The following is a 22,886-nucleotide window of genomic DNA, read 5'->3' as shown; positions in this document are numbered from 1 at the left end:
TCTGCTACCTTTGGGAAGCTATATACAGGAACTCTAACCAGGGCATAACGAATTGCTTGGCACTTAAATCTGCTTACGTGATTCTGAAGGCGAGAGTGTAGCGATACTTGTGAAAAACTTCTTTTCTGTATCATCGTGTTTGCGTCTGTGTTCACTTTCGTTTTTTCTATATTTTGGTGCAAATTTCTTCGGCCGGCCGAGAGGCCACACTTCAAGCGACAGCTTCTCCAGAATAAAAGCTCCCTGTGGCTCGCGTGCACTTATTCCACTCACGGACCCGTCACGTTCACTTCTCCTGTGGCGCGCAGCACGCTAACTATCGTTTAGTCTCTGCAATGCAACAGGCCGGTATGGTAGCGTGGTTCAGAATTTTAATGTGGAGGCCCGGATTCAATTCCCATCCGAACTCAAACGTGTTTTTTTTTTTTTCTATTTGGGAAGTGGAAGTTTTGAGCCACGGACAGTAAAGATCTATCGGAGGGTAGTCTAATACAGCTCCGCTGCAAAATCGAAAGAAAATGGTCGCACCCACTGGCTGCGAACGTGGGTATGCAGCGTCCTGGCGTCCTTACTGGCTGTCACGTGTCATGCGGCTGTGAAGGGGGGTAGGCACTGGGTTCCAACAAGGATATGTGCCGGCTTGACGTCACCATTGGCCGCCACGCGTCATCTGGCTAGGAAAATTGGTAGGCATTCGGGGCAAACACGCGTATGCGCCGGCCTGACGTCCCCATTGGCTGCGACGTGTCATGTGGCTGCGTGGCTTTCACGTAGACACTCAACGACGTGGCGAGTTCTGCATCATCGTCGCTTCCTTACCTGGCGGCGCAGCAATCACCAGCGAGTCAGCGCTTCAGAGCTCTGCGAGGCGCACGGGGGCGCTCCCAATGCTGGCATTTCTACTCGACCATGCGACATTGATGCCTTCGCATTCTCGACTAATGAGAAGATTCAACATGCCTGGTGCCACTCCATGGCCTCGCTGCTCAAAATACGAGCTCGACCGCGGCGGTTGGCCCGGACGTCGATAATAGAAAAGAGAAACAAGCTAACAAGTGGAGGCTACTGCCCTTCTCAATCCCGTCGCGGGGAAGAAAATGGATCCAAAATAACACCGAAAAAGTGTTGGCGCCGGACCTTACAGTGCCTTTGTAGGTATAAGAAAGATACTCCTTTTCGTTTAATTTCGTTTGCTATTGTACTATATCTCGGTAATACGGTGTAATGTGCGTCCTAGTGCGTTTTACGGCGTGAGTGCGAAGGCTATCATTGTTCCTCGCCTACGAAAGAGCTCGTCATTAGTCGAACAAAGCCCGTCATTATTGAGGCGACCACATGTGGTCTGACGTCAGCCGTTTTCACTGAGTAGGCTCGATATGTGAAGAGCGGCGAGAATAAGCGACCTGCAAAAAGCCGCGTGGAAAACAAATTGCCTTTCATCATCTTTAAAATTTTTTTTTTGAAACACAGCCCAAGTCTTCGCAGCACCAACAACGAAGGGCACTTTTTTTCTCATCGACATGACCAATCATGCTCTTTTCGCAGTGTTGGTTATTCTTTGCTCCGCCAATTTCAGCAGGGGAAAGCCAAAATCAGGTACGGGCTCTCGAAGTTCCAATTATCTCAGTTTCTTTTGCTCGCTGCTATTTCAATTCTTAGCCTGATAAAATCCTTTATGCTTCTTTGAGAATTTTGTTCACCTGGAATGTTAAAAGACACTTTACTTACCTTTTATGAATGTACGCAATTTGCACAATAAAGCAGGAATGCTGTAATTTTATTGCAAAACTTTCTCTTGCTGCAGAAAGACTACTGCGCTGTAAGACGCCAGATTAAAATTTTATGCAGTGGGCAAAGAGTTTTAGGCCCATACTTTTTTACAGTCACATGCGGCAGTAATAATTACGAACTCGGCTGTCTACTACCCCGGATGCAAAGAAGCTTGGTTCGCAAGATCGAGTTTTTTTTTTTTTTTGCAATCACACGCTTTCAAGAGCAAAGCAGTTAAGCGGCCCCTCTAGCGTAATATTATAGTGTGAATTTGTCCCATATTAATTATTTTGGAAAGCCTAGGTGTTTGGAAGATTTGACGGAAAGAAAGTCTGTGTAAAAGATGAGCCCTTTGTTGTATCACTGTGCACGACATCATTTGCTCTTCTCCCTGTGATCAGGACCTAATGAAAACCCGGAAGACGTGAGGGACAGTCCTAAGGCCGACAGCTCTGGGCCGTTGGTTAAAGAAGATGGGGCGAAACGCGGCGACTTTTTGCGAGCCCGTCTACGAAGGAATGGGAAAGACGATGAGTCTAATCTAAAGCTTGGGACTCTCACACAGAGTAAGTTTGACCGTTCTTACTTATATGAAAGTTTTGCGGTTTGCAACAATACAGTGCTGTGTTTCGCTGTGGACGCGAAAAACGTTCCCTTTGCCGAAGTCAAGAAACTGGAGGTTGTGATATAGTAAATTCGAAGAATATTTTCAGGCCTCTGCGTCCTTTCTGGCCGCAGCAATATAAAAACAGAGAGGACATGCTTTAATGATGCAAGCGATGTTGGGTTGGCACAACGCTTCATTTGATACGCAGCAAGGGGCAATGTAAAGGAAACGGAGAGTGACAGAGGCATCTTTTTCACCGCATGAGCGAAATGAAAGCGTAAGAAACACAAATATTAAGACTTACGCTGTAAGCTGGGCCGGCTGGTAATTGTTTTTTAATATAAAGAAAACAGTGGAAGAAACACTGCACACAGACAGAAAAGTAAAACACGAGGACAACGGGTTCGTGTGTTTTCTAATCCTCTCTGTGTGCAGCGGTTCTTCAACTGCTTTATATATATATATATATATATAGTAAGGAAATGAGGGTCTCGTTGAGGAAATACAGAAACATAGGTTGGCAGTCTACAACGCCAAAGGAGGCATAGGGGTGTGGTTAGGCTCTTTTTTTTTTACTACGGTTAATGAATTTAAGATATTTTTTTTAAATATAAGAAAGAAAGAAAAACACGCGCCCAGAGTGGGGACCGAACCCACGCCTTTCGATTAGATCTCGAATGCCTTACCAATTCGGCTATCTGGGCGACTGTGTTCTCCTTCACTTTCTGTGCTATTTATATTTACTAGAAGTGTATCTCATGCTTGAGGGTGGTAGCCAGCGCCACTCTGACTACACGGGGAGAAGGGAACCTTCTTTTCAACCCCCGGGGCGTGACTCAAACGTCTACAGCCTGTCATGAGCGGGTAACTGGCGGGAAGCCCTCTTATGCTACCTAGGCATCAAGGCTGCCAGAACCGAGACCCTCGATAGGCTTTCGCAGAATAATATAGTAAGGAAATGAGGGTCTCGTTGAGGAAAAACAGAAACATAGGTTGGCAGTCTACAACGCCAAAGGAGGCATAGGGGTGTGGTTAGGCTCTTTTTTTTTTTACTACGGTTAATGAAGTTAAGATATTTTTTTTAAATATAAGGAAAGTTTCAATATAAGGAAAGTTTTAAATATAAGGAAAGTTTTAAATAAGGAAAGTTTAAATATAAGGAAAGGCAGCCTTGATGCCTAGGTAGCATAAGAGGGCTTCCCGCCAGTTACCCGCTCATGACAGGCTGTAGACGTTTGAGTCACGCCCCGGGTATTGAAAAGAAGGTTCCCTTCTCCCCGTGTAGTCAGAGTGGCGCTGGCTACCACCCTCAAGCGTCAGATACACTTCTAGTAAATATAAATAGCCCAGAAAGTGAAGGAGAACACAGTCGCCCAGATAGCCGAATTGGTAAGGCATTCGAGATCTAATCGAAAGGCGTGGGTTCGGTCCCCACTCTGGGCGCGTGTTTTTCTTTCTTTCTTTCTTCCTTATATTAAAAAAAAATATCTTAACTTCATTAACCGTAGTAAAAAAAAAAGAGCCTAACCACACCCCTATGCCTCCTTTGGCGTTGCAGACTGCCAACCTATGTTTCTGTATTTCCTCAACGAGACCCTCATTTCCTTACTATATTATTCTGCGAAAGCCTATCGAGGGTCTCGGTTCTGGCAGCCTTGATGCCTAGGTAGCATAAGAGGGCTTCCCGCCAGTTACCCGCTCATGACAGGCTGTAGACGTTTGAGTCACGCCCCGGGGGTTGAAAAGAAGGTTCCCTTCTCCCCGTGTAGTCAGAGTGGCGCTGGCTACCACCCTCAAGCGTCAGATACACTTCTAGTAAATATAAATAGCCCAGAAAGTGAAGGAGAACACAGTCGCCCAGATAGCCGAATTGGTAAGGCATTCGAGATCTAATCGAAAGGCGTGGGTTCGGTTCCCACTCTGGGCGCGTGTTTTTCTTTCTTTCTTTCTTCCTTATATTTAAAAAAAATATCTTAACTTCATTAACCGTTGTAAAAAAAAAAAGAGCCTAACCACACCCCTATGCCTCCTTTGGCGTTGTAGACTGCCAACCTATGTTTCTGTATTTCCTCAACGAGACCCTCATTTCCTTACTATATTATTCTGCGAAAGCCTATCGAGGGTCTCGGTTCTGGCAGCCTTGATGCCTAGGTAGCATAAGAGGGCTTCCCGCCAGTTACCCGCTCATGACAGGCTGTAGACGTTTGAGTCACGCCCCGGGGGTTGAAAAGAAAGTTCCCTTCTCCCCGTGTAGTCAGAGTGGCGCTGGCTACCACCCTCAAGCGTCAGATACACTTCTAGTAAATATAAATAGCCCAGAAATTGAAGGAGAACACAGTCGCCCAGATAGCCGAATTGGTAAGGCATTCGAGATCTAATCGAAAGGCGTGGGTTCGGTCCCCACTCTGGGCGCGTGTTTTTCTTTCTTTCTTTCTTCCTTATATTTAAAAAAAATATCTTAACTTCATTAACCATAGTAAAAAAAAAGAGCCTAACCACACCCCTATGCCTCCTTTGGCGTTGTAGACTGCCAACCTATGTTTCTGTATTTATATATATATATGTATATATATATATATATATATATATATATATATATATATATATATATATATATATATATATATATATATATATATATATAGAAAACAAATATTAAGAAGGGGTGAATGGTCACACAGGCTTGGTTAGCGTTCATTGAAGTATTTTGTCACATATTTGTTATTTTGTTATTGAACGCATCCCGAAATGGTTTAGGCGTTATTGTTGAAATTGGTCGTCGGAATCTACATATTATAGAAACATGCGATTGAGGGGTTTTGATAAGGGGATAACTTAATCATGCCTTAGAGCTGGCACATCAAATTACTCGGTTTAACCCTACAAACCAGCGCAAAAGCCAACCATACAGTCCGCAAAATCTTAGGTCAGGGAAATCAGAAGACACACATGCTCCGAATAATTATGAATAGGCACAGGGGCCTCCGGGAAGCTGATGCGCTCCGGATAACACAACTCTCATCATATCCAGGTTACTTTATCATTTTCTATGCTAAAAACTCAACAAATCTCAGCTCAAGAGCTTACAGGTACTTTTAAGAAAGGCCCATAAAATCGCGCAGAGATTGCCCACCTGTACCTCCACAAAGGCACTGGAAAACACCGGCACTACAAATTCCTTGGGACAACTCCATAACGCGCACAAAATCAATTCGCTGCAACGACTGCGAAGCGCGACACAGCGCATAGGCGGCCTTCATGACCTAGGATGTGACACCAGCCAATATCCGGGAAGCCCGCACGCACGCACAATTGCAGCCTGTAGCACACGGGGTAAAATCTGCACTGCTCAACTACCCCGCAACGTGCATCCGGATAGGAACAAATAAAGACGAAAACTTCGCATAAAGGCCATCCTGAAGCAAGCCAACAATACTGAGCCGCAAAGAGAGCTCTACTACACGGTCGCTAGCCCCCGAGACGGGGCGGGTGTCACCGTTGTCATAGACCGAAGCCATGCCTCATCGGGCTAACTTAACATCAACGCAACTGGCGATATGAAGACAAGGACAATCACGCGTGCTATAGAGCACTCTTGCACTTATTCGACAGACACCGGTTCAGTCTAGATTTACACAGACTCACAGGCCGCGTGCAGACAACTTCTCGGCAACCGAATACACAGTTGTACCGCACACATACTCAACAAGGTCCTCGCTACAAGTCAACATGCTACAAGGTGACCTGGGTACCTATAGGAAAGAAGGCATGCAGGTAAATGAGAGCGCACGTGTGGGACAGGTGAGGCACGTGGGGTGCGACTAGTAAATCGAGAACCAGTTGACGCCAGAGATCTGCTGACAGCCCTCCAAAACATACAGAAGCGCCAACACCACACAAAACACTCAGACGGCGGGGATCCGCTGTACTAAGACAGATTTCGACAAACACTCCATCGTTCACCTTCCACACCGCCTCCACCGCTTACCAGGGAACCCCAACCTTCCCCCTTACCCAGTCCTACATCCTACCCCACTTCATGGGAAAGGAGGCTGGCCAACTCCGGTGAAGAAGTTCAATGGGCACTGATTGAACGTGAAGAGGTGGCCCTGTCTACTTTCCCGGGAGCTCCGGACTAGGCGTTTCTAGTGAAAGTAAAGTTACTTTCCTTTTCTTCTTTCACCTTCCTCCATCTTAGAAGTTAGTTAAGTATGCCACTACTGCTTCGATAATCGTATACTCATGCCGCCGTATTTAGCTGTGTTTCCTTCCGCTTGTGCCCTCCAGAGGGCACTAGCAGAGGGCCAAAATATCGCACCTATTTTTTTTAATTCTTCTGTAGTTGGGCACTAGTCTTGCGCTACGACGCTAAAACTGTGGCGTGGACCTCACGACTACTATGACTACCAAGTACAACATATTCGTCCCACCGCGTTACCCGTATACTTAGTGGACAGGCTATACAGTAAGCGCAGCAACAGCAAGTTGTTGCTTTTTAAAGCCTTTCTCCTTGTATTAACGTTATTTAACCTTCCTGACGTCGATGATGTGAACCTCTTATTTTCGAAGTTATAGCTTGGCACTTCTATTTTTATTTTTTATTTTTGCGTGGTCTCCTGTTTCTGGGGGGCGGTTTCTTCTATTCCCCTAGTACTTATTCTAGAACTACGGTTGGCAGGTTGTCAACTAAAAGATAAAATAGCATGTATTTCCCGGTACATGTTATACATCAAAGGTACGTACGGCTCGCACAATACTTTAGTAAATTTTACGGCATGTCTCGATTGAAATGTCTGTTCCTTCCCTGACCATTGTTTTCTCGCCCGCAACCTTTTCTATTGAACAGAAGGCCAAATTATTAAGTGTGAGAATGAAGGTTACAAGTGTATTAACAGAATCGACTGCCCCAACTGGAGTTTCAGAACTTTTATGTACGGCTGCACCGGCGATCTAGTGTGCTGCGACGCCAGTAAGTATGCCACTTTTTAACCTACTTGTTAATAAACAGACTCGTTGCCGTACTTAGTTATTTTCTGCTATAGTCACTTTTCACAAAACAATCACAGGGAAACCTGACAATATTTCTGTAAACACTTAAGTGCATAAACGCTCTAAACAAATTAAAGGGGCACTGACACAAAAATTTTGCATCCTGGTTATTTGTTGCGATAAGTAGCTAATGACCTACTTATCACGTGTGGGAGCCTCATTTGCTTGAGCGTGCGACGGTTCTTTAATTAGACTTTTTAATGCGGCCAGTCGCAGTTGCGGTTTCAGCGTGGGCCGCGAAACGTAGGATTTTGTATAAACAAAGCTGTCCACGAGACCATCGGACGGATAGCAAAGAGCAGAGCTGCCGTAGCATTCTCGAGTCCGCTTCGCCAGCAGTTTCTGCGAATGCCCCTACGTACTGATATCGTCAGCCGCTTAATTAAAAAGCGACCGTGGACATGACGCAGGCTATGCGAGGGCAAATTCCTGCCGCGGCTAGAGAACGACGCGCGACGCTCGAGATGGTGGGGAGACGTGCGCTGGGTACAGCCGGCCGGTCTGCCTCCAGGGCCACCTACAGATGCATTAGGACTAACACTGCGGCGGATATTCGATTGCCACTCTCGTAAGCGGTGCAGATGACGATTTTTAATGCAATCCACCATCGCATCATTAACTCCTTTCTCGTATGTGCTCCCTGCTTTGGGACTTGAGTTCCATTTCGTTCAGCGGCAACAAGCTCTCGCTCGAGCTACCTGAGCCGGCCTGCGCCACTTCACGGCCGTGGCCGCCGCCTGCGCAACGACCGTGCGGCTCACTCAGTGCGCTTTTCGTGTCCCCGGCGCGTTTTCGCGTCATAAAGTGCCTGGAATCGCTGTAGAACTTATGTCGCGGCCAGCTGCCCGATCTGCCCTCCGCCGCCAGCGATCGAATCGCTCGTTGCTCCAGAGCAGAAGTTCCCACCTCCTATCGAAGCGGCGAGCCGGCGAGAAACGCCGGCAGTGCGGAAGCGACCAGCACCAACTCGTGACGTGTTTGAATGTTGTTTATTTAGTCAATATCCAGAGAATGTCGATTGCGCGAGGTCCTCCGCTGGCTGCTAGGTTGCGTTTCGCACACTATAAAATTGATTTTAAATATGTTCTAGGCTGTATTTGCCGCTGATATTTTGCAGATGATGTATGTGTGTTCACACCAATCCACCTCCGCAGTTGGCTCGCCTTCATAATTTTGTGTCAGTACCCCTTTAACCATGCATACCTGACAATTCTTCAAAGGAAACAATCTTGCCATGTGCAGAATTTTGGCCAACCCTGACTGCTACGCTTAAATATTTGCATTTAACATACATGTGTCGCAGCGGCAACTTGAAAGGAGTACTGGCGTTGAATTTAGGGTGCCTTCCTGCAATTACGGGGAAAAAACACCACATGGATCCAGTGCCGTATTAAGGTGTGGCCTACGAGGGCTGCAGCCCCGGGTGCCCAACTTTCAGGAGCTCCGAGCGACCATTTAAAAAAAAAGTAGCCCTGCGTGCTTGCTATCCAAGTTGGCACCGAAAAGTGCAGCAAGTCGAGCAACCTCCAATGTAATTAAATTTAAGCACGCCATTATACGGGCGCGGAAATCTGGGTAGACCAGTCCGTGTTAGCAATGCCAGTGTATACCACATCTTCGGTTAGTTCACTGCTGTGACGACGTGTTCAATCAAGCCAGAGGATTAGTGGAAGCGTGCAAGAGCGATCTCGACTCGACTTCTTCCCGCTTAACTGGTCCAGTTTTTTGAAGTAGAGTTGAAGTAGCCAAAACCGAAGGGCGAGCGGTCTCCTCAAAACGTGAGAGCAAAAATATATGGTATGCGTTTCTTAAATATTTCAATTCCTCTAAGGCTATACCTAACTTTCCTGTAAGAAACGGCGACACAAAGCGCTCCGTTTCAAAACTGTCTCTAATAAAAAGACAGCTGATTGCGCTAGCAAATCGATCGTAAGAGTCCTGCAGAGATATTTCTTTTGATGAAGCAACATGTGAGCTTGCGAGTTTGAAAAACCGCAAGATGTCGCTTTAACTATTAATTTGTTCGTGTTTTAGCTTGCGGCTAGTTTCTCTCAACAGCATGTTTTTGAACAATGTACAGTGTGAAGGGAGTCGTTTTTTGTTCAAATTTTGTCGTGAGTGATGAAGTTTGAGTCCGACATGATTGCTTTTCCTTTTGCATTGAATGTAAGCATTGATTCATAAGTGAAATTAATGTATATAATTCATATGGTTATTTAAATGTTCAAAGGTTAATTCACTGTTCAACGTGAAGTTTGAATTATTCATAAAATATTTCTTGTTTTGATGAAAATGTCCTTCGATTCTTTCAACAGTGCTGCGTGCCGATGCGGAACTTCGATTAATTGTGAATTTGCGATTAAAGGGGGACAACGCGTACATCAGCAAACGCTAGTTAGATAGTACTAGGAATCAATTCAAGAAATTAATTACCTGGACCCATGAACATGACGTATATTTATCCCTTAATAACGATGTAACATGTTGTATTTGAAAAATCTAGCTTCTTAAACCAGTCATTGTCATTATCGTCGTCATTGCCATTAGGGCCCCCAAAACGCCGTTAGCCCCCGGCCCTGAAATTCCTTAATCCAGCATTGCTTTGAACCAATTTTAAACCGAAATAATTGCCCCAGTTTTGAGAGGCCGGGAAACGGAGGCTCACGCAACCTGTGACGTCAAACAAGCCTACGGAGTCGTGTGACAGTGAAGCTTCCCGCCGGTCAAACTCTAGGCGGTCTGTCGCTTTCCTCTCAGAGACACGCATATTTGTCGGGGAATTAGGAAATACAAAATCCCGTACCCGGCAAAAATAATGACACGAAGAAACACTTTTGTGGGGCTTCCGATTTTTGTCCCCTTTTGCCCTACCGTCCCCATCTCTGGGCATCTTCATACCAGCTAAATGCGGTTACACTGACCTTCAATTGATCATATTGCTGGAGTAAAACCTCGTTGGTAGGGTGGTGGTTCGTTTTCGGCCAAGGAATACTTCGCTCTCCGAACTCGGCGTTGGTGGCGATGAAACAAGACAGCGAGGAGGAAGGGATGAGAAGACTAAGGAAACTGTATTTACAATTAATGTACAAGGAAGTATTCACAAACCGAATGGAAGGACCTTGCTGTCTTAGCGATCTAGTGAGTTACACCCAAGGCACACAACCTTAGCGATCGACTGCGGGTTATATTTTTACATTCACCGTTTTACCGGGGGAAGAAGGACATATTGTCAGACGTGAAACGACGCCTTGGATGCTTTTGATCTCAACGGCCAGGCTGGCGTTTGCTTCGACGGAGGCACACTCGGCTCTCGAACCTTTTGTACCTGTTCCGGGGCTCTCCGCGGCCGAAACCGAAACTTCTGCCATGAATGCCAGTGTAATTCACTAGCGGGAGCGTGCCGCCTAGCAGTAATTCGCGCGTTTTAGTTTACTGACTAGCAGGGACTCATAAGAGCATAAAAAACACAAATCTGGTGCCAATACTCGTAGTATAATAAAGTAGAAAAGACTTTTATTCGACCTAAACTACTCCTATAATCATTTAAACTTGTGTTGTTGCTTTTTTTGTATACTTCAGAATGAAATTGCCTCTATTTTCTTTGTTCGTTCTTTACTAAAAAGAACAAGCACAGTTTGGTTTAGGTAAATGAAATTGTAGTTGTAAGTGATCTCAGATATGTCGCCGTCGTCTTTGTTCGCGTGCACCGCTTTTTTGCGCCTATTTTCTTAGCAATCAATGAACAAAGTCACCCACGCCTGCACGTTAGTTAAGACCTGTGCTACCAATATGTTCGAGGTACAACAAACGCGGTATATTAAAAGAAATAACTCCAGCTTGTGTTAAGATTGTGCTTTAAAACAAAGCAGGTCCTTCTCACTGTCTGTCCCCTCTTCTGATTCCAAAATCAAAATTCAAGTTGTCAAATTCAAATTTCGGGAGTTTAACGCGCCGTCGGTACACCTAGGCGATGAGGCGCGCCGTACTGAGAGCTCCAGAATAATTTTCACCGCCTGGGGATCTTAAACGATGCGCCGAAATCTCGACACAGGGGCGTTTTTAGCTTTCACCTCCATCAGAAAAACAGGCACTGCGCCCAGGATTCAACCAGCGTCCTTCGGTTCAGCAGCACAACGCCTTAGCCGCTGAGTCATCGCGGCGAGGACCGGGTCTGGAATCACCCTGAAAAAATAAATGAAGACCTTTATTCCCTTTGCCTGTTCATCCCCCCTCCCCCCCCCCAAAAAAAAAAAAAAAACAATAAACTTAGCGTCCGCAGTACGTACCAGAAAAAAAAAAGGAAGACATGATTTTTTCCCGCGTGAGACTCGCTAGAATATCAGGTCATTCGAAAGAAGGAACGGCACGCCATGAAGAATACCGATTCTGAATGCAGTTTTCCGCGCAGTGGAATTATTTTTTGCCAAGTTATGACCACGCATGATGCAATGCCTTAGGTTTTCGCCAAGAAATGCAGACGTGATTATATTGGCGCTTTTCTCCCGAATCTGGCCGCCACACGCCAAATATTACTTTAAAAACACGCTAAAATACATCACGTCGTTGTTTACCTTGTTTTTGTTTTTCGTGTTACAGCCTTTTTCAGCACGTGCAAATCGGGACGGAATACAGGTCGATGTATCGAGGCCGGCGACCGGAATACTCACTGTCGGACAAAGCTTCCCGCCAGAGATTGCAAAATGAGAGAAGTGTGTTGCCGACAGTGAACTGAACAGAGGGCGGAAGCAAGGGGCTACTCTCCACACGTGGCAAAAATGTGGTCCAAGAGAAGGGGAAGCTCCCTCAAATTGCTAACGAAATAAACTGTTGAACTTCCCATAGCGCACTGGCTCCGTTTCACGGATGTGCTCGAAATATCGGATATAAGCGTTTGAAACGCAGTGGACTCTATTTCTTAGTTGTTCATTGTTCCCCATTAAAGTCCAGGGCTGTTTTCATAATTAAGTACGAAAACAAAGGGCTAATTTACTGTTTTTTTTCCCCGCTAGAGGGTTCATGAAGACAAAATGCAAGTTTGTTCATTTTAAAAAAAAACTAGCCTTTGGTAATTCACTCAATTCCATTCTAGCCACTAAAGAAGCCTTTCGCCGAAAAAATAAGAAGAAATGCAAAAAAAACATTAATATTTCAAGCTACAATCGCCGTAACATGTGCAGGAGTGACGTGATAAGGGCTAGGACTAAAAATACAGTTAAAACCCGATCTAACGAAGTCACCGGGGAATCGAGAACTTGTAAAATCGGGACTGTCATATTACAAGCAGTTGATTCCATGAATTCGATGTCTAAAGGGAGGCGCATCCCAGCACACATCGTAATTGCGGCAACCACGGCGCTCGCCTGCCAATAATTTAGTAATGCGCTAAAGGTCCTCGGTAAATGTAATAAGCCAGACGGGGCTTGCCCTGAAGTCTTTGCACCCCAGTAGACGCCCGAAACACAGCGCTTTTCAGTGCCGCGGTCTCAGGGGTGGGCGACCAGGGCGGTCGCACAAAGCGCCTACGAAAAAGGGGCGCCGACTGCACTGAGCGACCCCCCCTCTCCCTCCCTCTTTTGTACACGCGTCTCTGTCTTCCGTCCGTCAAAAGAAGAGACTTCGGCGGTGAAACTTTGAAGGGAGGCAGAAAACGGCTATGTTCAAATAATCCCAAATTATCAAGCCTATACCGAGAAACATAGACCCACAATTAAACAACTCAACGAGGGTGCGAAGGTGCAGTTGGCCTTCCAAGAAACCGCCAGTGGAGGCTTTAGCAGACCGTATACACAAAACTAACTAAAGTGTAACGTTTGCCTTCCGACATTTAGGCTTAAGCAAAATGCTGAAACAAGAACAAACAAGAACAAAACTTATACCGAAAGGGCGCCTCGTCGTGAAGTTTTCGACCCGGAAAGTAAACTATACTTAAGGCAGAACAACTTGACACGCAAAATTGAATGTATCTTATTTTTTAGTAAAAATCGATCTTTTTGCTACTATTGTTACTGTGTGCATGGATATAAAAAAATCGTACAATGGTCTGACTACTTCGGAAAGAGAGGTTGCATTTCCGGGATGTGGCATTATTTTAAGTCCCGGGTTGGTTTTATTTTAAGAGAGAGAACGAGAATAAATCTTCATTTATCGAGCAGAGGCTGATGTTAGAAGGCATCCCTGGGATTTTTTGGCTCCCATTGAAATCTCCTCCCTCCCGTGTTACAAACAGGCTGAAGAAAAACTTTATTACGGCAACCCGTGCCGGCACTACAGCTGTCTCCTCTTACGCACATTTGTAAGCAGAGCTGTTTGATAAAGAAAAAGAAGACAGAAATGCTTAAATTAGTGACGTGTTTTGAAAGTTTTAAAGAGTAACAGCAGAGACTGAAAGTGAAGAGAGAAAGCCTAATTTTCTCATTAGGGTAACTAACCTCATTATCCTGACAAACCAATCTCGCGCAGTCTGCAACATTACTTGAGGAGGTTGTGCTCATATTGACAGCAATCATTTGGCCCCGCTAGACTTTTGCCCTCGTGTGTGAGGAAAAGTGGTGCGGAAACCCACAGCCGAGACACTTTTATACAGCACTGAATAAATTCATGATTATAAAAATAACATGTGCCTTTTCTATGCAAAAGCCAAAAGATGCCCACACTGCACTGTCCATAAGTTTGACGCTGCAACTTTGTCCTTCTTTAAATATGTTACCTGGAGCTAGCGCACCCACTGTTTTAGTACTGTAGTACTAAGAGCCGCACTTCCGCATTTCGCTGATCATTTCTTGTCTATCTTGTCCTCTGCGCAGCACACTTAACCAATGAGGAGGCGAGCGTACGCGGTATTGTAGAAAAAAACATAATTTACGGGCGTAATCCACAAAAAAAAAAAAAAAGGACGCCGTATCGGTCCCTTCAGTGCGCAGGTCTTATTCCTGCTCCTGCTATTTGAGAGTAGCTATGGCACTGCGTGTTTTGCTTTAACACTGGTTGGTTGCTTATGAAGGCTTAAAATCAGACAGTCATCAGAAGGCTTAAAATCAGACGGACAAACTATAGGCGGCGTCATGCGTGAGAGCCTAATTCTGGCTGGCGCATTGATTCTCGGTTTCGGTTGCAGGCTTCAGCCACCGGAAAACACAGCTCGTGGGAATGAACTGCCAAACACAATTTTGGTTTACGATTAGACATCCTCCTAAAAAATGAAAAGAATCAATCGCAAGAACGTCATTATTAAAAATCTGCCAACTCTTCCTGAAGAAAGTTAAGAGAAGCGCGAAACCAACTATATTTTGCGAATTAACTAAGCGTATTTACTAACAATCTAAATCTATACCGATACGCAATTTATGACATTTATACTATTTTACTCCGTCTGATCATGATGGATACATGTATTGTCTTACACAGAACCGTTTCTTTTTCGCGATTTTAAATTGACCATTTTGACACAATAAAAGCTCGTTTTCACGCATATAGAGGCGTGTTAGCGGGTAATTGTGCTGTAATTTGTTTCGGGATGCTTTTGATAACAGAAGAGTTACAGCCGTTTTCTGTAATCCTACTCCCTTCGTAGATGACCATGCTTCACTGCAGAACAGGCAATGTGGGGAAGCCACCCTACAAAAACCAAGCTTATACCTCTATTTTGGAAGTCCGCTTCACCTCTAAACACAAAAGCATTACTAAGACCCTTTTCCAGGAGCAATTAAGCCGTCTTATAGAAATATAAAGGCCCTAAGACGTCTTTTTAATTTTAAGTGTGAATACACTTTATAAGCGACCCCAAACCATCCACCGCCGGCGTCGGCGGCGTCGGCGGCGTCCGCAGCGCTCTTTAAGAAGAAACAGCGTCCGGCGCCAGGTTTCGATCCGAGGACTTTGCGGGCCGCAGCCCGACGCTCTACCGAATAAGCTACGGACGCGACGCTGCTATTGTCAGTAACGCGCCTTATATCTTTAACGCATTCAAACTACGTCGTCAGCGGCGTGCGTTGGCGACTCAGCGGCGTTATAGCGGCTTGATAACCATGGTGTACACGTGATACTACAAACCCGATGGAAGAGATGGAAGAGAAGGCGGCGAGGCGGTGGGCTGCGGGGGCCGAGCGCAAGCGCCGCAAGCGGGCCGACAACCGTGCATTCGCACTTTCACATTCTCCCCCTCGGGGAAATGCGGGGGAATTTTAGATGCAAAGCATCTTTTGCTCGTGGCTATGTCCCTTGTCCGTTGTCCATTGTACGTTGTCCGTTAACGTCCGCACCTCTCCTCCTCATCCCCCTCTCTACGCCAGCTTTGCTATAATGCGCTTCTCACTCCATCCTCCTCTCCACGCCAGCTGCGCGGAGGGGGGGGTTTGTGGTTTGCGACGGGAAAAAGAAGGGAAATTCACTGGGGATATTTTGAGCTCGGCAGGCAGCTCACCTGCATACAACCCAGTGCAGGGGAAGGGAAGTAGAGGGGAGTGATAGGATAAAGTAGAAAGAGAGAGAGAGAGAGAGAGAGAGAGGTATAAAGAGAGCTGTCAGTCCTAGAAAGCTGTCAGTCCGGGCACATCAGTCAATCACTGCACTCTGGGCTACAGCCGCTGCGTAAGGCCGGTCGTCTCCAGGAAATGAAGCAGATAAGCGAAGACTTCCCGTTGGGTTGCCGCAGGCCCCTTCGGGAACAGAAGGTCCGGCATGCCGGCGCTGGGAAGGCCTCGACGCTGGAGCGCTCGGTGGAGCTCTGCTCTCGGCCCCGCGTGGTGGGGGCAGAAGCAGAGTAGGTGCTCGAGCGTCTCCAGTTCGGAATAGTCCGCACATATAGGGGAGTCCTTGCGCCCGTGTCGGTGCAGACGCGCCGCCACATTGCAGCAGTTGAGCCGCATGCGGAGAAGCAGGCAGCGGGCGTCCCCGCTGATGCGTGCGGGTAACGGTCCGGGCGCTAGGCCGCTCACGACCTGAGGGTCGGGGTGCATCGTCTGCACCATGCGGGCCAGGGCAGTGCGGGTCTGGTCGAACGCGGTGACGTCTTGGGAGACTGGGGTGCCCTCCTGGCGGGCCTCCCTGGCGCAGTCTTCGTTGCCCCGGATGCTACTGTGGCCAGTGGAGCCGAAGGTCGCGGACTCGGAAGGCCACAGTGCGCAGCTTGGTTGCAAGGGAGCGCTCTGGGTAGCCGCTGCTGTTGGTGGGGTTGATCAGCCGCGTGCAGCCGCAGCAGGGCAGTCCTGGAGTCCGTGAGGATGACCACCCCGGGGTGGTTATGGGGCCCCCTCTCGAGGAGGAGGTCGGCGGCCAGGTGCAGCGCTGCCACCTCCGCCCGTGTGGAAGTGGGGAAGGGCAGGCGGCAGCTCCGGCTGGCTCCCAGCTCAGGCACCACGCACGCAGCCGCCCCCTCGCACGTGCTGTGCTTGACAGAGCCGTCCGTGAAGATGCAGGTAGCTGCTCAGCTCGTCCTGCAGCAGGGCGGCCCCCTCCTGGCGGATGGCCTGGGGTGGCGTGGTCCGCTTGTTGCGGACCCCGCGGAGGGTCGTGGTGATCTAGAGAGCCTCCCCGGAGTCCGGTGGTGGCGGCTCCACACGGGGTAGGTTCAGAGCTTCGATGCCCTCCTCGAAGATAGTGAGCAGCGCTCCCATGTGCGAGTTGGGCCGGCTACGGAACCTCTGCAGGAGCGGAGCCCCATCGCGCACGGTCAGCAGGCGTTGGATATGCCGCAGCCCCGTCTGCAAGGCCCGCATCTCGATGGGCCAGGTGCCCGCCTCGGTGTAAGTGCCCGCCACCGGCGACGTGGAGGGGAGGCCCAGGCAGAGGCGGATGGCACAGCGTTGGTCGATCTCCAACTCCTGCCAGCGCCGTGGTCCCAGGTAGGCGAGTGGAAGCGCGTACAGCACAGCTGCGGAGGCCATGCCGTGGAACACGCGCTGCGCCACTTGGTGTGAGCAGCCATTGCCTCGTGACAGAAGCTGCCGCACCCCTTGGAGCACCCGTGCGCTGCGTGCCCTGAGGGCCTTGACAGCTGGAAGCCATGTGAGCCGGCAGTCAATGAGCAGCCACAGGTACTTCACGGTCAGCCGCCAAGAAAGAGGCCGCCCGTTGAGTGTGATGGGCAGTGTTGCCCGTCGAGCCCTGCATCCTCCCGGGTGCAGCATAAGGGCCTGCGTTTTGGCCTCCGAGAGCTGCAGGCCACGGCTCTCGAGGAAGACTGCAACTGCGCCCAGAGCCTCCTGCAGGCACGCCTTCACTATGTGGCAGTCCTTGGTGGGGCCGTGGGTCCAGAGTGCCACGTCGTCAGCGTACACCGCCACCTCCACTGGGTGTCGCAAGCCTGGAGGGATGCAGTCGGGGAGAGGAGCCAGCACCAAGTTGAAAAGGAACGGGCTCAGCACGCTTCCCTGGGGCACCCCGGAGCGGACGTCTCGAGGACTGCGGTTCGCCCGGCCGACCTTTACCCGCAGGGTCCGGCACGCAGGAACGCCCGGATGTAGCCTCCTAGGCGCCCCGCAACGCCCATACCGTGCAAGGCCTCCAGGATGGCCCCGTGGGCAACCGTGTCGAATGCCGACCGCATGTCCAGCAGGAGCAAGAAGTCCACCTCCTTGTCGTGGCGGGCCTGTTCCAGGATGGAGATGAAGCCCCCCAGGGAGTTAACCATGCAGCGGTGCCGCCTGAAGCCGCCTTGCTGCTCCCGGAAGGCGCCGCTGTGGTCCGCAATCCACTCGAGACGGGCCAGGGCTACACTCTCCATGACCTTCCCAGCAGCCAACGTCAGGGACACGGGCCGGAAGAACTCTGGCTCCGTCGGGGGCTTGCCGACCTTGAGAACGAGATGAGCCCCACGAGCCAGGGTGGCGGGAGGACACCAGTCTTCCAGACCCGATTGAACAGTCGCAGAAGCGGCTCTAACTGAGTCACGTCCAGGTTCCGCAGCATCTGGTACGTAACCCCGTTCATACCAGGAGCGCTCCGCCGCTTGTGGAATTGATTCAGGGCGGCTTGCAGCTCACGGAGCGTGATGTCCGTGGAGCAGAGGGACACCACTTTCTGGTCGTGTGGGGTGACTGGCGCCGCGTCGGGTGAGGCCGCAGGAACTGGAGGCGGGGTTTGAGCGGCCTTGGCAAACTGGTCGGCGAACAGCTCCGCCAGGGCCCCTTCTGTGATGCTCAGGGATATGGCGACCGCATGTAGGGGACGCCGACTGGTGGTGGTAGGCCCCAATAGAGCCTTAAAGATACGCCAGGCTCTGCCCGGGTCCTTGCGAGAGTTCATGGAAGAGCACAGCGACTCCCGGCCCTGCCTGCGACGCTGCCGTGCCCGTCGGCGGCAGTGGATGTCCGCCCGCCGGTACTCCGTCCAATCCTCTGGGCGCTTGCTTCACAAAGCCTTCCTGTGTAGATGGTTGCGGCGGGCCAGAAGCCGTAGCAGCTGCATGTCCGGGAGTGGCGTGCAGAGAGGTACCGCTCCCCGTACCATTGCCTTGTCGGCGCTCCTTGCGGAATTCGACCCAGCTAGTGACTGCGTAAGCCCTTGTGTCGGCTCGCTTGCGGTAGTTTCCGGGGGTGACCAGTATGGGATAGTGGTCAGAACCCTACGTGCTGGCGGCGGTCTCCCAGGAATAGGCGCACCACTGCGTCACCAGGGTTAGGTCGATGCACAACGAAAGTAGGGCTGCCGGTGTTGGTCACGTGCAGTCCACAGGTGGTGACGGCGTCTAACAGCTCTCGTCCCCTTCGGGTGGCTCGGTGACTACCCCAGGCAGGGTGATGTGCGTTGAAGTCGCCGCACAGTACAGCGTCCGAGCCCAGGTTTGCGGGCAGCCGGCACAGCGCCACGGCGTCGCATGGTTTCTGCGGCCGGATGTAGACGCTGGCCACGGTAGTGTCCGTTGTCCCCATGCGTACTGTCACGGCGGCACACTCCATTGGGTCGTCAGCAACTGGGGTCAGGTCAACAGGAGCACTGTTGAGGGTGGAGCGCACATATACCGCTGCCCGCGACTTTCCCGGTGGGTGGGTGGCGTCGCGGCACGGTGAGCTGCTGCAAGACCTCAGGTGGCAGCTCGTGGCGCTGAGATGACACAGGTAGCCCGGCAGGCGCGGCGTGTCGCTATAGATGTATGTACACTTCCTGCAGTGCCAGCACGTCGAAGGACTCCCGCAACAGGTGCTCAGTCAGCTCCGCGCTGCGACGGCGTGGTCCGTTGCAGTTCCACTGCAGGATGCGTGGAGGCTGGCCTTTCCCACAGGGTCTGCTAGTCATGATTGAGGTGAGCGGGGGGCTCAGGAGGGCCAGGGCGTCTGTGGCCGCCATCCTTGTAGGGTCATCGGCGGGCAGCTGCTCTGGGCCGGGGGCTGCAAGCGCAACGACTGGGGCTGCGGGCGGGGCGGGCTGCCGGGCAGTGGGGCGCCTGGCTGCGTTCCGCTGGGCTGCAGACCGGGGCTGCAGTCGTCCCTGGGGCGTCTGTGGGCCAAGCCGCGACTGCTGCTGGGTGCTGCGCCGCCTGACCATCTCGTCGTAGCTGGGCTGCGCCGATCGAACCGACGCCTCGAACTGAGCACGGGGCACTGGCTTTAGCGCCTGGGCTATGGCTGTGGCCACACGGCGCTCGTGCTGCCAGCGTGGGCAACGGGGGTCCGTCACACTGTGGCGGCCACTACAGTTGGAGCAGCGGGCAACAGCTGCGGTGCACTGTTGTGAGTTGCGTCCTCCCCCACAACGCGCACACCGCGCATGCGCGTCTCTTCCTCCGTCCTCCTCTCCACGCCAGCGCTATATATAACCGCGTGCACGCGCTGCTGCCTCAGTTGCTTCGTCAGATGAGTCTCGCTCCGGCGTCTGATGAGTACCGACAGTCCTGCTAGCGGATTGGCTGACACAAGTTCAGCCAGCATCAGCCAACCAGTTAACAGAGCTGTTAGTCAGAGGGGAACCCTGAGGTGATGCGAAGCATCGCGGAGTTTCCAACAACGTTCACGCGATGTGGAAAACCAACCCAAGTGAAAATAAAGGGAACTCCGCGATGCTTCGCATCACCTCAGGGTTCCCTCGGGAAGATGGTGTAATTTTTTATTCGAGCTTCACGGTCGGCCAACCAGTATATAGGGAAATGGATTAGATTTTTGAACGGACGCCATCGGCCTCACTAAGAAAGTTTTCGTTTTAAAAATAATTCAGTGTCCTTCCGCTCTGTGATGAAGGATCACGAACGAAGCTGTGGTGCCGAGCCTCAACGTGGGCGACGATATGCTTTTAACGGGGTGCAGTCCAAGTCCCCTCGGCAGCAGTTCGCACAGGGCGCCGAATGAGGTAAGGCCGGCCCTGGTTGTGCCACTTCCCCGCTGAGTGGAACGTCCTTGGCTCTCATGTCATTGAACCACGTAAACGGGGCTTCCTCCAACTTCTCGTGACGGGTGGTCTTCAGGTTCTTTTTCTTCGATGGAATTCCAGAAGAAGTGGCATGAATGACGGCGTCCTTTCCCTTCAAGACTGTGGAAATCATGCTGCCCAGGGTGCCGTGGTCTGCGGACACGGAACTGCTGAGTTTACCTCGTAGAGCTCCGTAAAAAAAGAAACGAGCTGTCTCGTCATTTTTTTTCCTGACGTGATGCAATCATCTTCATGGCGACCAAGCACCGGCGAAGCTGTGCGACCAAACACGAGACCTTGGTAATAATGATGTCTTTCGTGTTTTTTGCATGTCCGATTTCACCTTATTGTTCAAACAAACTGTTGTACTAGGGTATATTTAGTCTCTGCAATTTTGCCAACTATATCCTCCTGTCCGGGATCTACGCTCTCGCGATAGTTTTATGTTGCCACGAACCAGAAGTCGATTCGGTGAACATGTTCACGATTACTATGTCCCGATGGCCCTGAATTCTTCGCCAGACGACTTCGTTTCTATCAACAGTCGAAGGCAAAGTAAAAGCAGTCTGATAGACCTTCTCTTAACAGTGCTTTTTTCATCTAAATTATTTTCTTATAATATTTGTCCATATGTTGTTTGTCTCATGCATCATGAACTAAACATTTGCTTTATGAAAGCTACAATTAGCTGTTGGAGTTTGGCTTATGATGTGTTGCTCGCTGCCGCGATCTGCCCTTCAAGCCCTTGCGGCTTTGGCAGGTCCGCAGATGTACTCTGTTTACGGAATCAATATGCACTATTATTATTATTATTATTATTATTATTATTATTATTACCTTACCTACCGGCGTGACCACCAGCTCTATATAGAATCGTTAGAGGCTGCTGCGTCTCAGAAACCGGCTGAATTCTGGAGGTATGTACGCGGCCGTTCTAAGGCGTCTAAAGAACACGTTAGCCTGCTTAATTCCGATGGTGAAGAGGTCGAGGATGTTGCCACCAGTTTTGCTCAGTACTTTCATTCTGTCTTTCAACTGCCAGATGGCAACGAAGAACGCCTATCGTTTAATAACTCTAATTTTAACACACTTAGGTTCGATGAAAAAATTGTCAATGATAGCCTTCAACGGATGAAACCATTATTTTCCTGTGGTGCAGATGGAATTCCAGCAGCCCTCATGAAGGCTTACGGCAACATTTTTGTGCCTGTCTTAACTTCCATTTATAATAACTGCTTACTTTTAGGTAAATTTCCTTGTGCATGGAAGATCGCTCGAATTTTTCCAATATTTAAGTCTGGTGATAAGTCAGCCGTTTCTAACTATCGCCCGATCTCACTCCTTTGTGTCGCCTAAAAACTCTTTGAGTCAGCTCTGCACAAAGTTCTTGCTGCCTGCGTCAAGAACGTTGTGATACCAAATCAGCACGGCTTTTTCTCGGGTCGATCGACGGTCACAAATCTTGCAAGCTTTATGACACAGGCTTCGGCTGCAGTTTGTGAAAACGGCCAGTTGGACGTTATTTATTTTGACCTCAGTAAGGCGTTTGATGTGGTGAACCATCAGTTATTAATTAACAAGCTTGCTAAGTCCGGTGTAGACGCAAGCCTTGTTGCCTTGTTGTCCAACTATCTCCTTGACCGGTCCTTTTATGTAGATGTTAACTACAAAAAGTCTAGTGTTTACCCTGCAACAAGTGGTGTACCCCAGGGTTCCGTGCTGGGTCCATTATTGTTTTCTGTCTTTATCAATGATGTTTCAACAGTGTTAACAAACTCTTCTTTTCTTCTCTATGCTGATGATGTCAAACTATTTAGGCACATTAGCGGTGTTCAGGACTGCTGTGCCTTGCAGAGGGATGTATCGGAATTATCGGTCTGGTGCAGGAAAAACTGCCTAATTTTAAACCCCACTAAAACAAAGGTTGTCACCTACAGCCGGAAAACCCACCGTCTGCTGTTTTCCTACAGTATTGAGGGAGCTCCTCTGCAAAGGGTTGATGAGATTAGGGACCTAGGGGTGCTTTTCGACAGTACCCTCTCTTTTTCTCCTCATATTAGGCTCATCACCCGGCGAGCACTCCGAAGCCTTGGAAATGTGTGTCGGATTACAAAGGAATTCT

The 22,886-nt window shown here is 49.4% G+C and overlaps 1 long non-coding RNA gene across 1 annotated transcript; it reads left to right on the top strand.

Moving 5' to 3' along the window:
* Positions 1 to 1,371: 1,371 nt before the first annotated feature.
* LOC144171324 (uncharacterized) lies at positions 1,372 to 12,287 on the top strand. The gene is made up of 4 exons (XR_013322953.1): positions 1,372 to 1,596; positions 2,172 to 2,336; positions 7,224 to 7,346; positions 12,023 to 12,287. It is a non-coding gene; the product is annotated as an uncharacterized LOC144171324 (long non-coding RNA).
* Positions 12,288 to 22,886: the final 10,599 nt, after the last annotated feature.

This window comes from Haemaphysalis longicornis, unplaced genomic scaffold, assembly GCF_048455015.1.
Source record: "Haemaphysalis longicornis isolate Haplotype H1 unplaced genomic scaffold, Haemaphysalis longicornis Haplotype H1 scaffold_1, whole genome shotgun sequence".
Taxonomy (NCBI): Eukaryota; Metazoa; Arthropoda; class Arachnida; order Ixodida; family Ixodidae; genus Haemaphysalis; species Haemaphysalis longicornis.
Note: the sequence above shows the minus strand (reverse complement) of the source record. Positions and strands in the feature narration are given on the sequence as shown.